Here is a 13062-nt window from a genome sequence, read left to right on the forward strand (position 1 = left end):
CGTCAAGGTAATGTTCACGGGGTCGATGTCGATGTCGATGAAAAACGAACAGGTGGTAAATTTAACGGCTTCAAAAGATTGCTCCGTAAACTATAAATAAGCAAAATCACGAGGTGTCGTTACATAACATGCTCTGTTGGTTGAGTGGACTGCTCGTTAAAGGAGATTCACTCGTAAAGCACCTTGTGATATACGGCGCCAGCCTATAGTTCAAATTTTCGCGATATATACTCGATTCCCTGTGTTCACCCTCCGTTTGACAACCGACTTCCGTCGTGATATACGCCGGATCGGCAATAACGTGGCCGATCGACGAATCGAGCCGGAAGAAAATTATTGCGGCTCCAGGATTCTTCCTACTGTAAACGTACCAATCGTTTTCGGATACTATGCAATGGCTAATGAAAAAAAGCTTCGAGAAGTTTATAAGAGATTATGCTGCACATTATATATCGTTTGTGGCTCCAATAATTGTAGATTACAGTACAACAACATGGTAAATCACATTTTCTATTGCTTATAGAAAAGCAGTTTTAAAATTTAATACGTTTTCAGTTAATCTCGTATTAGCAAAATCGTATTTATATTTAATTTTAGAATTAAACATGTGTTTCTTATCCGAATAAAAATAATCAAAATATCTTTGGCCATGATATTACGGTATTGAGAATATTCCATAACTGACAATTTATATCAGCTACTTTTAAAAAATGGCAAATAATAGAAATAACTCCTGTATAATTGAAAGTGGAGGAATTTCGTAGAAATTTATATAATCGTACGTAGATATCAATGTACACGCATTTCATTAGCCAAATCTGCGTTTAAAACTGGTTGCTTCTCAAACCAGAGATGTGAACGAAGGTAACATTGAATAAGCACGTGAATGAAACGCCAATAAATTGATAGAAAGTTTCAGCCTGTCCATTCGTAACAGCTTCCATTTCTGCTTTTAATTTCCGTTTTCAGTTCCGTCGCGTCGCGTCGGTGGAAAATCAAGAAACATTCCATCGCTGAATTTCTCTGCGGGATCGTCAAAACGCGCGTTTCAATCTGTTAATTGATTTTGTTAGCGGAATGGAATTAAGCACGGTACATCTCAAGGGAATGATCGCCAATGATATTGAAATGAAAGTTCAGCGAATAATAATACAAGAATGTAACACTGCTTGGTGTTTTCCTTCAATTACCGCGTGAAAACGCCCCGCGATTTCCCGCGAATAACTTTCCTTGTTCTTACGTACGTAATGGTTCTTACGTACGTAATGGTTCTTACGTACTTTGCATAGGTCAAACTTTACGAGATCATTCTGTAAAATTGATTGGAATTTAATTTTTTATGTTCGCGAGAAGAATTTGTAACGAGTTATTTCCAGAGCTTCTTTAAGAATTTCCTCAGACGACATTGTCATAAAGCTATTTCATAACGTTGTATTATTTTTTACTCTACTATATTTCTTTCATTCGCATTTTCCGTGTTCCATTATTGCTGGTATTTCTTTCTCGAATTGCTCGTGTTGCGCAATGCGGTCTCGCTGGTAAGCGAGCTGACTCGATAATGAAAAATTATAGAACGTACGTACGGCGTTAATGTAGTTGTAAAGGGACAGACCGTCGTCCCAAGGCTCCTCTTTCTCGCACGATAAATTGGCAGGCCTGAGGTCGTGGCTGCGATCCAACGCTGCCAAACCGTGCGCGAAAACCTGCACGCTGTCGTACACTAAAGCTGGTTCTGCCTGAAACATACGTTTCCCCTCTTGTGAAAAGTTGTTTGCATTCATGCATCTCGATTTCCTTGACTTAAGTTACAGTATATCGTTTTTAGATAAAGTTTGTTAGATGAGTTGAAAACTCTGTAAAAGTTCCTCTTAACAGAAGAGGTTTACTTTACTGTGTAAACTCCATTGTCGATTTACAGTGAAGTAGATTTATCGAATAATGAACGCTAAAAGTGGTACACGAGATTTCGACAGAACGATGAAAAGAGTTTAGAGATCTTTTTGAATCACACTTCAAATCTATCGTTCGAAATCAAATTGTTCATTGTAAGTGTTTATCGCAGCACAGGAACTTTATTCTCAATGGAGTTAGAAAGTTTGTTAAAATTAGGTAACGATCACACTTTTTTGATCGAGAAATGTTTGTTTTGTATGCGAAGAACACTCCAAACAAAAAATCCATCCGCGATTGTTAAAGCCCTTACGAGGAAACTAGGCCGTGTTTCGAGTGCAGTCGATCGAGCGATCTTAATTTCATTGCAATTTTCGCCACGAGTTTCACTTAATTACTGAAATGCTGACAAAACAGCTAGAAATCGACTTGTCGATAGTTCCTTCTGCTCTTTCCTTCGTCATTTCTACCAGTTTAATACTTCCTGTGTACAGTATACACAGTCGTGATTTTATGTTACACTTTAATTTTCACTGAGTAGAAAGAAAACAGTATTTGACTCATTGAACGAAAATTATATATTAACAAGTAACATCAATAAAGACGCAAATTGCAGCGAAACGCTAGCGAATCAACGGAGCATGATGGAACACACATACGGACCAATTTCCATAAATATTGAACTAATTAAATAGATTTACCATATTAATTTCGTGATCGAAAGAGCGTTATTGTATGGAACTTTCAATGCAAACGCATTCGTTTTTCTACCGAGCGCATTTTACGAGCCGATTTCAATAATTTTCTAGACTTTATCCAGCATAAAATCTCAATTTACTCGCATACATGCATATTCCTCATTATACGATGTGTTAACCCGCGATATAGCGTTTCATTCATGGTTAATCAATAATCTGAAGTAGAATAATCTGAAGCGATTAGAAACCATCAGACAGTGCCGTTTATTCTCTGTTCTATAATTCGTTCGAAAATGGCTATCCGTCATCGAAACTGATGCCATTAGAATCTGTAAATCTCCCTCTTTAAAATCGTTTTCGTTTTATTCAAATCGGACGATCCATTTCCGAGATATCGTCGTCCAAATCGCACCATAATTTTTGATGGCTCGATGTATCTCTCTCTCTCTCTCGCGCACCAAAACACTGACCTATCTCAATCGTGCCACGTGCGCGATGGTCAATGCAGGACAATGACACAGCGTGTCTTTTCATTACTACTGTATACTCGATACGTACGCTGTTCCCAGAACTGAAACTAGGTCACGCCACTTTCCTGGAATTTCGCGCAACATCCCCATTCGCTATCTTATCTGGCCGTACAGGGTTGCTTCGAAGGTTTATATCTCGGCAACTTGTTGTCGTATCGACTTTAAACAAAGTACGTTTTGAGAGGGACACTTCCCTCTATGTTACAAGGATACATTTATGGACAAATTTTTAGTGCGGAAGGTGTGAAATATTATATTTTATTTCTTGATACGTATCACGTTTGTACAGAAAGAGAGGTTTTTAATGTTTTATTGTATTCTTCGAATTTTCGGAGAAGCTTGCAAAATCTTTGAGAAGCTATCCCGTAATTCCGCGTAGAATTTTTATTTATGCTTTTATTTATTATGCTTTGGAATTTTATATCTTGGAAATCAATTATCGTATGAATTTTAAATAAAGCGCGTTTTAAAATGAACGCTCTCTTTTATGAGAGTAATTTCGTGGGAAAATTTTTACCGTAGCATTATGTTTTAATAATTGATGGTTGGATCGATATATAAGAAGAAAAAGCATCCTCAAGTACATAGATACATAATCTATTCCTTACGTATTTCACGTAGATCGTAAAGAAAAGTTTCCGAATTTTCCTAATCGCAAGATTAAATGGAACACTGATAAAGATCCAGAGCCGATTTCACGCTACTTTTCTTACGCTATATCTAGTCTTTCTTTTCTACAAAAATTATTTCTCCGTCTGAAACTGCTTTTGGCCTGTGGGCGCTGTCTCTTGTCCAGTCATGCGCGATATTTTCGCGTTACGCGGTTTAAGCCAGCATCTCTGCGAAAGAATGCTCAGGCATCGACTCTTATTTCTTAAACTTCGCGCGATTGTATTGTGAGAAACCAGAAAACCGTTTTCCGTTTCGACAGACAAGAAAGCAACGAACAGACGAGTTCTGGGACGATAGATAGCGATTTCCGGTGGCGAGCATACCACAGAGTTACTTGAACTTTCAACCAACCTGTATAACTCCGGTTTTGTTGAGGATCGCGTGGCCAATCGGTTGGAAGCGTTCCATCTGCCGCAGAACTTCGGCAACCTTCGGTTCCTCCAGGTCCACCAAACGAAACGCAGTCATGTTAACACTGTTGTACTTGAAATCCTCCAAATCGAACGTCTCTATGTCCTATAGAATCATATTTTTCCCATCTTAGTCCAAGTGCATGTAGAGTGACTCGCAAAAGTATTCGATCAGTCACCTTATTAATTGAAATTTTTTAATGTTTCCTATAACACACATAATACATTCATAAAGGGTTCCTGCAAGTGTTTGAATACTTTCACGAATTATTATACCTGAAATTAATTATCGAAGGATTAGTTTTCACGCAACTTTCACCACATTTTTATTATACTTCCAATTCGTTGTTTTTACGGATCAAAAATCAAAGCAAAACCGTCAATAACGCGTTACCCTTGATCGACGCACTTTATTGCGCCAGAATGGAACGTTGTCTGCAGCAGTCACGCCCGCACTAGATAAACTCACGTAATATACTCTGTTAATAAAACTTTGATATAGTTGCTACTGTATTCTCCAATATTGGACGCGTTCGACCGATTACAATTCCGTTGAAAATCATCCTGTTGCAACCGATCCTTTCTATAACCTGGGAAACCCAGTTTCTTTTAGGAGTACGGTCCAACATCGGGCGAGTTTCCTTTGTCAACGAAAATCTATTGAACTTTTTCCAGCCAGAGGTCCCTTATCCGACCGAATGAAATGGTTTCTGAATTGAAGAAAAACATTATTGCGAACTGCACAATTATTATGGGGTCTGCGGAAGCTTAGTTGCTTCTCTTTCAATTCCTGTCGACTGGACCAATTTCGAGGCGCGAGAGAATCCAGTTATATATGATCTATAATTATTATTATTACAGAGTGATTTGTATCGCTCCGGGTAAATGGTTAAGCTAAACAAAGTGAACTGAAAAGGTTAGAAACCTATGTTATGACGAGAAACCCGACAGACAAAGCTGCTTTCCGCATCCAACGAACTTCCTTCGACTACCAACTGTGATCTTCTATGTCGTTTTTACCGATTTTCGTCTTTCTTTTCCTCTTGCAAATGCGTTTCTCTTGCTTCAAGTCGTAATATCGTGAACAAGTCTGCCGTCGTAAACCATCAATGTTCCGGGTGAGTGATTTATTCGAGGACCCGTGGTTATGTTTATGTAACGTGTTCCGAAATGGAACACGTTGAAGAATTCCTATTGCGATTCCGTGTCCTGGGAGAATGATAAGAGCGAGAGTCGAACTCCGCTTGGGTATTCAGAATCCAGAATGTGCATGCAAATCTTGTTAGCACATCGACGATGGGTTTTGAAGAATTACAGGCACGTGACGCGTGTTGAACGTTGATTTGCTTAGTTTAATAGCGTTATGATATACATAGGATGCACGCATAATATATCTAACACGCGGCATGCGCACAATAGTTTCGAGATAGTTTAACGGCAATTAGACAGAACCTGCGTTAAACTTGGATGTCAGAACCTCCGACAGCTGAGTCACACGTGATCAGCAATTACGGTTCCGTTGACATATGATGCGTATTGTCTACTTCATTCAGATAGGAAAAATGAAATTGCTTCTTCTTCTGAACTATCAGGAAGACATCTTTTTACAAAATAAATCAATTAAAAAGTAGGATACTAAATTACTTTGAAGAAAATATAGATCAATCGATAGTATCACGGCAATGTTGATGAAAAACAGCAGTACTGAGAGACACAAACAGAATTTAAGTTGACTTAATCTAGAACGTATTAGAATGCAATCATTGCTCGTATACGAGACGCTTAATTCTCAATCAAAACTGAACTAGGATTCAATTAAGATTCATCTCTTTGATTCTACGCTTCAAATACCTACCAGTTTATTCGAGAATTTGCGATATATTCGAAAGACTATTATCTAAGCAATCGTCCCTTTGGACTACGATATTAGTAAAATATTTCATGCGAAGCTACGTGAAAGACTATTTAACGTTAACATCCATTTTGATAGAAATGATTCTACATAGAATACGGCATACTTCACTGACGTCGATCATTTTGAAATACACGCATGTTATTCAAGTTAATATTCTGAGTAATTTCGCAGAGTTATTAAAATTAGTAAAATTAGCGTCATGGTATATGAAAAGATTGTTTGATGAGAGAGATTTCTGAATATTTTATCTTTTGTTCTTTCTTACTTAACTTCTTCAATAAACAAACTTTACCTATCACCATTTTGCTACACAAGAATATGATTTTTGGATCCTGGTGTCATGCTATTAGAAAGTTTCATTCGACATAATATTAATGGACTCGCATCGTTCCAAATTCGAACGACTGACACAGAGTAGCGTTTCCACTGATCGACAATTATAAAGGTAATACCGAACCACTGTGCGAGGCACGTGCAACATTAACAATGGTCGGCCCGTCACTCGTGTGAAATTCATAGACGACCCTTTGTTACACTGTCCTCGCCTTGCTCGAACGTTCTACGTTTGATCGTGAATAATTATTTCGGTCAACGTTTGCCTGTTAATAAATGTCATAATTATCAGCCAGTTTCATCCTGTCGGATCAACTTGTCAACTAACGAGGACGTTATTTCACCCGTCTGAATACTAGTAAACATCTCTACATCGATATCTATTTTCGTAGGAAACTCGCGAACTCTTGTTAAAGTTTGATAAACACGCTCTACCTTATACAGAAGATAAATAAACAGGTAACAAGATATAAACAAACCGAGCGTATAAATAAACAATGTCTAAGAAAAACAAGAGTATAAACAAATAAGCGAAAGTAGAGAAATAAATAAATTGAAAATGTAAGCAACGCAGACTGTTTGAAAAATCAAACAGAAGTGTGCGGAAAGGATTTGTCACATAACATTTTACGCTAATTATTTGTTATATAATATCTTTCAATTTAATCGTAAGTTGTTTGAATACTTTTGCTTATCTTCGTCTTCTGATACATTGCCCAATTCTAGCTATGGTAAAAGGCAATTAACAGTAATTCATGATATACGGAAACGCAGCAGATTGTAACGTCTCGATTCCTCATTAAACATTAAACTTCGACACGAACTTGCATATTTTCGGTCATTAATCGCCCTGTGGATGTACGATCCGACCCTTAAAGCGGATTACACACCGATGCTCCGTGTCTTATAGGGAAACTCATTCAAATGCTTGTCGATTCGTACGCGATCGTGGAACATGGTTACACGATTTAATACCCTGTCGCGTTTCTCGAATCCTGACAGTTCAATGATGGTCTAATTAAATATGCAATCTGATATTTATGTAAACGTTCATAAAAAAACATATTTTTAAGTCTACTTTGCTTTATAGATTCGTTGCAAATACGATACTTTCAAATCACAGCCCTCTTTTTTGACTTCTCTTTATATCTGTTTTGACTCATTTATGATTTTGAATATTCGTGATACATATTTTTTCATAATATTTTTCATTGATTTTAACGAGCAGCGGTGCGCGTTCAAAAATTCCGAACGTTTCCGATGAATGGCATTTCGAAACCAGATGTACCGGGTCACTGTCGAAAATCCTGTAATTTCATTCGAAATTATTCGTGAAAGTGCTCGAAATATCTATCGGCAACGTTTTTCGAGCGCGGCAGTCGGACACAGTCTATGCTCGAATTCCAAGTGAAGCACGGATGAGGACAGGGGAAAACAGGATGCTCTGGAAAAAAACATAAATCGAGTGAACTACTGTTGCGTTTTGACACCGAATTGACGTTTAATTTCAGGATTGCTTCGGTTTGCCGTTGAATCTGAAACCTTTCGCTTAAATAAACTCTGCAACGTTTGTCAAGCTTTGAACCAGCTTGATTTAAAGAGAAAAGAAAAATGAAATCATTCGTGTGTTTAACGATAAACCCAATTAACGTCTTCGATAACGTTTACTAATTTTTATAAAAATTTATTTTTCCATAAAAACATCAAGGAACGCCAATTAAGCGTTTGCATTAAGATTACTAAAATCGTAATTCAGATCTCGATGATACGTGTATCGGCGCGGCGGTCCACTGGTGAACGTTTCATTGAGAAAAGTCGAGAAATATCGAGAGCAACGAATTTACATGTACTTTAGGCTGTGCATTTCAAAGAAGCTAAAGCAATTTCCGCGAATCCGTATTAAAGCGAACTTGGTTAAAAGGATTCGTTTGTAATTTTCATTGCTGCACTTGGACACGCGATATGGAAAATCGACGTAATGTTCAATACTTACGAACGTGGTGAACATGTAGTGGTATCTGTAATCGTTCATTTGCAGTTGGAGAATCTGTAACAACCAGAAAAACGGCAATTAGATACATGATTACCACCGATTTCGGGCGCAAACGTTCGCGCTTTTCGAGGATACCGCGTCTTCATTTCGTCCTATTTAATATTTAATATTCGTGAAAACTGTAGAAATGGGGAAAAGATTGCAAAGTACTTTAACATGGAACGTTCTTGAAAATTTATTTTGGTAAATTCTTGTAGCGAAATGATAAACGTCTGTGATCCCTTCAAAAAGAAATATTGAAGAGATAAATTTTACATGAAAATGAAAAATAAAGTTTTCCTTACAGAAGAGTCAAGATTTTCCGACATTTTTTTTATGGATTTTATCCTAAAATATTCCTTTCTTTATTAAACCATTTTGGACAATCGCACGAAACGTACCTATAATATTAATCTAATACGTTCAACGAGAAGAAATCTTTTACTCATCAAACCAGTTCTATCTGTTAAATCAACTTCCTGCCTAAAGGCGCGAGGTATTTTATCGTAATGATCCTTAAATTATCTTCTGCCCCTTTTTTCCAACTTTAATCCCACACGTCAACCAAAGTCACGATTTGAAATCAGAAAGCATTCGCAGAAATGGAAACGTGCACGGATTTCCTCGAGGAGGAGAGGCAGGAGATTAAGGTGTGCGGAGAAACGGGAAGAAACGAAAGGAAAACAAGCATGATAGAAAGCTGAACGCACAAAGGGAGGAGACAAGGCGAGGAAGATGGGGGAGGAGACGACCGTATGAAAGCTGGGAGGTTTTTTGATTACTCAAGCAACGAAGGGATATCCGCAGGAATCCCTATGGGACGGGGCATGCAAATACCCAGTTTCCTTCGACCACGTTTGAACTAAGATTGCCTCTCGACTGAAGGCAAGGGGATCGGAGGATCGAGCGTGGCATTCGACTTCGTGATCGTTTCTATCGATCGGTTTTCTGTAATAGTGGACCAAAAAAAGTGCAATTAAAAAGAAATTTCATACACATCATTGTAATCTCGGTTTCGTTTAATGAACACTGAAAGTTGAAGTATTGTGTAGCACTTCTGGGTTTTGTTTTTTGCTTTTATTGGTGATAGATACCATATCGAATTTTAATGCTCTTATTTTTTATTTTATTTATACGTAGACACTGTACCCGGTTGATATGAAGAGGATTTAAAAGAATAATCTTTCAGTTTAATGTATCACCGGCGGAAACTCATTCCAACAGGGCAAATGAATTTCTTTTCTCTCACCTTCGATCAACGATCGTTAATACGAATCACGTTTCGATCATTACGATACTCGAACGCGTCGTACGTGATTATCCGTGACTGTCCTACAACCAAGAATATCGTGGCAATTCAATTAACCAGCGACTGCTTTCATCGACGCGTCGTAATTATCTCAGTTCAACGACAAGCCACAATCCACAAGCTATTATAATGACGTCACAAGAATGGAAGGGGAGAAAAGGCAAGATAAAATCGCCTATTAATTAACTACGAGAGCAATTTCTTTATCGTCGCTGTCAATCTGTCAGCACTAAACCACTCACGGTAATCCGTTTATTTACGAGTCTCGTAAAAACCAGCCGCGCTAATTTTTGTCGCGTGAATTCGCTGCCGCGTATAAACTCTGTTCATCATTTTTCCGTGGAACACGCGAAAAAAACGTGGAACCTCAGGTCAGAGCCGTTTCGACGCAAAACGGTGTACGATGCCGTGCAATTTCCACCACGCCTATGCTTCCGTGGATTATTTCTCGGCACAGCGCTTCGGTCACGCGGGTTAAAGGTCGAAAATTGTGAAAAACACCGTCTCCTCGACATGGACGACGCGGTATCGCGTCAATGACGACGGGACAAACCTGTCCCTAGAAATATCGTTGTAAATTCTACTGGCAAACCATCGTCGAGAACGACGATATTCGTCATTGTTCCAACGAACGTTCCGTCGAACACGCACCGAAATCTCGCGCGTCGTTTCATCGATAGCTCGCAACCGCAGTGATTTCAGTTTACAGGATTTTGGTCTATAGGATTTTGATTACGGAATCGAGAAAAAAATAGTGGCACTGGTTGTTGGATTTGCAAGTTGCTCGTTTCGTTTCCATCGGTACTGGTAAACTGTTTTTTTCTTTTTTTTATTGAGCATTCGAAACGTTGTGCGAGGTATATTTCAGCCGTATGAATATTTGCAATATTTAAAGACCGCGCGGGAAAAATATGATAAATCCATTCTTGTCAAATTGTTAGCTTTTATGCCACTTATTGTGGCTAAAGAAAAAAGTATTCCATATTGTAGTATGAAACAGACGAAAAAGAGAGCAAGTACCTATTTTAGGAAATACCTGTTGTTTCATGACATTTCTAGTTTGTACAGTTTTTAGAGTTTTTAGATTTTCATCAGTGGTGCGCAATCTTTGAAATGAAAAGTCCATCTTGTTTTATTGTAATGAATATTTATGACAGTTTCCAGCATACGGGATTTCTTTGTAAGATTTTTTAAAAAGCGCACAATGGCAAGTAACGCTGAAAGAAAAGAGTCCCCCGGCGAGCGAAAGCCATGGACAAACTCATGAATTCGTTGGAATACCGGAGCCGGTATACTGTAGGACGATGAGTTGCTTGCAGGAGTAATGTCTTTTTAAAGCGACTAAACAGCATTTTATAGAAAGACGGTATAAGTTGCCTTAATATATTCGTTGAAAAATTGAGGATCTTCGCGAAAGCCTTCCGGTGGTCTGGTTGCTGCTGTCGCGATAAAAAATTCCATTAACTCGCTACAACTAAACGTCCTTCCCCTTCCTTTTTCCCTTTTGCTCGAAAAAATTGAGGAAAAAGAGCGAGAAAAACTTTGGAATAAAAATTGAAAGGTTACCGCAAAACAACGCGTGTTACCAATAGCGCGCAGCGCGAAAATTAAAAACGGAACAGAAATACCAACGTCGCCGCGGTAACAAATTTCCCACCAAGCAAATTACCCTTTGCAACGGTTTGCCGCGTGTTCGAATTCTCGCGTCGCTTCGCCATGTTCCAAAAAGTTCGAGGTCAAGCCCGAACGATGGCGATGCATTCGAGGCAATTTCATCTGGCTAACATCCCCTATGCCTCTCTAATTCAACCTGTTTGATCAACGTTACCATTTTTTCGCTAGCTGCAAACAAGAATTCAAACATTCAGAGCTTGTTCAGGCCGTACGCCTATCGTTGTTCACGAGATGAACTCGCGAATTATTTTATAGATCGGCGTAGATATTTCTTTATGTCCACACTGTTATTTCTGTTCGATACTGTTAGAATTTAATCTCGGAATTAAGATTAATAATCTGTGGAAGACACAATGTTTGTGTTGAAATAATATTATATGATATTTATTAAACAATTATTACAGGGAATATAAGTGAGTGTTGTGGAATGTAGACAGTTGGCTAGTTATTCTCAGACTGACTGACTTAGTGACCCATGGCCCTTGAAAAGGTTTTCAACCCCACTCTCTATGCAGTAAAGAGTGTGACCTAAGTAGATGTCTGTGTGGCGTCACATGTGCCACGGAACCTTCTAGTAGCTTCTCGATACAAAGCGCTACGTCGTCAAGGCGCCACACCGACGTGCCCAATGTTCTATCCATGTTCTTATGCTTCTTCCCTCGAACTCTCGGAAGAGCATGCACGCGCCAGCCGCCGCGGTACATCTCACGAACGCACGCTAGCGGGGATATCGCTGGGCAACGAAGGGAAGAATCCGTTCGATCAATCACCTCATCTGTATGCGATTAATATCGTTGTGTTCCGACAGATACAAATCTCGAATGTTTTAGAGAAATTTCAATATACTGTGCCTGGCCAATACAATACGTTAGTCGTATAATGGTTTTACCGAAAATCTTATTTTACCGAACTCGAGAAAATCAAGCGCTCCATGAGTTTTGCGGATCTTTAACAGCGTCCTGTGTCTGTTTTTTGAACGAATACTTTCAATAGAATTCTCGTAATGCGAATACTAAATTCGTGAATAAAAACGATTAATCATTTGTATTACTGTTCAGTTCAAAGTTGGCTTCGCTAATCGCATTGAAGTTCTCCTATTTTGATTATAATCCACTGAAACGGAAAGCGAAGCGCAATTTACTTCGCGTCCAGAGGAATTGTTTAAATAGTTGATATTTTTGGGGTGGCGGCGTTGTTTCGTAAACGGAGCCAACTCGTATCGTTGAATATCACGCTAGAGTTCGACTGGGTGCTGGGGAATCGCGGTGGCTATCGGTAAATCTAATTGCAATGCTCCTCCGAGCAAATTGCATTTCTCTTCGTCTCTGGTATCTTTTTCGGCTCTGTTATCTTATTATTTCTCGTGAAAATTACGACCATGGGATGAATAAGAAAATCCCTTGGCAATTGGATAACGATGTAAGTAACTAAACGAATTCGCGTTGCTCGCCTCTTTCGTACCGACATCCGACACTCGGTCTAAATAAATGTCCGGCTTCTTCCGGCTGTAATCAGTTTCGAGATGCAGACGTGTTCTAATTACCAGCGAAGGATTTACCTGATTTGCCTTGTGGTTTTCAAATTTTCTCCGTGTCATAC

General features: G+C 38.8%; 1 pseudogene; it reads right to left on the reverse strand.

Annotated features, from left to right (window-relative positions):
• Positions 1–1472: 1472 nt before the first annotated feature.
• The window catches only part of LOC117232965, a 104465-nt pseudogene continuing 92875 nt past the window's right edge, over positions 1473–13062 (reverse strand).

Source organism: Bombus vosnesenskii, unplaced genomic scaffold, assembly GCF_011952255.1.
Source record: "Bombus vosnesenskii isolate JDL3184/JDL3185 unplaced genomic scaffold, Bvos_JDL3184-5_v1.1 scf7180000013263, whole genome shotgun sequence".
NCBI classification, from domain to species: domain Eukaryota; kingdom Metazoa; phylum Arthropoda; class Insecta; order Hymenoptera; family Apidae; genus Bombus; species Bombus vosnesenskii.